Source organism: Montipora capricornis, chromosome 3 (genome assembly GCF_036669925.1).
Source record: "Montipora capricornis isolate CH-2021 chromosome 3, ASM3666992v2, whole genome shotgun sequence".
Classification (NCBI taxonomy): Eukaryota; Metazoa; Cnidaria; class Anthozoa; order Scleractinia; family Acroporidae; genus Montipora; species Montipora capricornis.
This window is the reverse complement of record NC_090885.1, coordinates 8,950,878-8,953,377: the sequence shown is the minus strand read 5'-3', so window position 1 is coordinate 8,953,377 and position 2,500 is coordinate 8,950,878. Positions and strand designations below refer to the sequence as shown.

Sequence of the window (2,500 nt, the reverse complement as noted above, 5' to 3'; positions counted from 1 at the left end):
TCCGGGTAACGGCCAGTGGCTGCTTAAGAGAGGTTAAAAAAACAAGTACATGCTTAGTTCCAATTTGGGGTATACAGGTGAATATAGAAATAATGCCTTGGTCTACATTATATGGCCCGGCTTGGGCTCATTTTAGCACCAAATCAAGGCTTATAGCAAAATGGATAGAAAATCAGATGGATGTAGTGCAATTATGTAGTGCATATGTTTCCAGGAAATATCCCTACCTACCCCAAATGCTTTTCTTATCTATAACATACTATATTGTGATTGGAAATTCCAGAGTATTGGGTAATAAATTTCAAAACACTGGAAACACAAACTCCTTGTTCCGACCAAACAGCTGGTTGTTAATATTTAATTTCTGGATGTGCAAAATCAATGTGAACGTTCGATTCCACCGTTGGTGTTATAATTTGTTGATCCTTTGTATCCGCGTCTGTGTATTTTAGCCATCGGCCTTTTTCAGCATCACAAATACCTGTCTGTCTATAAGAGGTTAAATTAGTACGTCAGCGTTCGCGTTACTTGATTTTTGAATGAACACTACGGAGAATTTACTGAAAGGAGGTGCATTCCGAACTTTTGAAGTCTTGAAAACCCAATACGATAACTAATTTTCTCTTTACTTCAATATAGTATTTTACTTAAAATTAGCGGTTACTACTTCGGGTACTGCACACAATAGAGTAACTATTGTTTATTAGTAATTGTATTTTGGCTGGGTATTTTTTCTTGGCTTTTGTTTCTTTTTTTTACGTCATCTGTGTCTACTGGTACTTTTCTACACAAAGAGCAAAATTAACAAAAAAAAATTGTCATTTTCAATTAGCTTTTTTCTTTCAAACATCTGGCACCTCTTATGCAAAAGATCAGATCCTTTGCAGGTATGATACAAAGGAGGCACCAACATTGAAAACAGTCCCACAAATGAACTAACCGTGGACAATCTGTAAAGATGATTACTCTTTCCATTTAACATTTTGTTATTACAATAACGGTACTCAGAAGTTTGTATCTTACATTAGAGCTATATTTGATATTTAATTACTGGTATGAGTAAACCTTGCAACCTTTTGATACAAGTTATGATGCAATTGCAACAGATTTAACCTTTAAAACTCCACCGAAAAAAACAAGGTAGCAAAAAAAAGAAAAAAGAAAAGGACCTTCCTTGTACTTGTATGACCAAGAAAGAACTAAGGTGTTGTACAGCTGACATTCTTCTATTTCGTCCAATTCACTACTTACACAAATCCCATAATACACCTCCTTTTTACTCGTGGATATATCCACGAGTTTTGGTGAGGTTCTTTATGCAAATGTGTCACTCCTGCGTAACCGGAAGTTCGATCTAATAACCCAATCAGGATGGATAATCACAACACAGCTTAGATCGCTGTGACTTCCTGTTCACGAGGTTGTGCGCCGCCATTACTGTATGTCGCTTTTATACTGAAGTGTTTGAGCACCTTCCGCTGCATTTAGAAGCAAGAAACGGAAGAATTAAAGAAATGGCTTTCTTCGAAGGTGAAGCAAAATATTCTGAACAAGTACAGATTGGTGCAAAAAATTGTGCACCGCCTTTCACTGACCAACGCGAAGACTTGAATACATGTAGAAATGGAATAATCGATTAATTAACGATGGCCAAAAATGATGTGAGTGTCAGTAATAATTTCTACAAAGCAGTGGCAAAAAAGAGCTTATATGAGAGACTCTATCAAGAGGAAGGGACAAAATCACTTGAAGAAAAGAAAAACATTGCAAAACGCCAAAACAGATCTGAAAATATTGAAGCAGCAAGGGAATAGGAAAAGAAAAGCAATCCAGAACATATCAGAGACCTAAACAGAAAAGCATAAAACCATTGAACGAAAGCTATGCAGAGCTCAAGGCTAAACCAAACTGAAATTTGTCAAGGTCAAGGCTCTATTAGACATTCCATGTCAAAAGTGATTCAGTCTTTTTCGTGATACGATAACACATGGCGCTGAATATATAAGCACTTGTTGTGATCAGTTATGGTTCAGATCATCTGTATCTAAGTGTATCAAATATAATGATAAATATTCACAAGGTTTGTTGGAGGAATGTATAACTGGCGCAAAAAGTGTTAATATTACTGAATGGATCTGCTCTACTTGCTAAATCTGATGACATTAACATTATATGACCTGGCAACAAAAATCAGACCTTATTCAAAATTACCCTGTCATCTCTGCAACGAACTTTGAACACATGGTAGAGCTCTTTATAGAGGATGTGTTAAAGAGTAATCTTATGTCTGTTGGAGAAATGGTATACTTATTTCACAGGGTTGAATTCCAGCAAAGGGGATTACCTCACATACGTATACATGCAGTATTTGGGGTATCTAGTTGCATGAGAGCCCACCGTGCTGTTACACAATTATCCAACTATCAATGCTAATGCATAAAGAAAACTTCAGCCTGCCAATTTTAAACAATCGCGGTAACTTTCATATCCACGAGTAACG

At 36.4% G+C, this 2,500-nt stretch overlaps 1 protein-coding gene across 2 annotated transcripts in view; it reads left to right on the top strand.

The window, feature by feature from the left end:
- LOC138042095 (cytochrome P450 4c21-like) overlaps positions 1–2,500 on the top strand; it is a 13,501-nt gene that overhangs the window by 10,301 nt on the left and 700 nt on the right. For both annotated transcript variants that reach the window (XM_068887842.1, XM_068887841.1), the window contains one exon: positions 1–2,500. This exon is cut by the window's left edge and continues 658 nt beyond it; it is cut by the window's right edge and continues 700 nt beyond it. The gene's annotated coding sequence lies outside the window, so the exon portion shown is untranslated.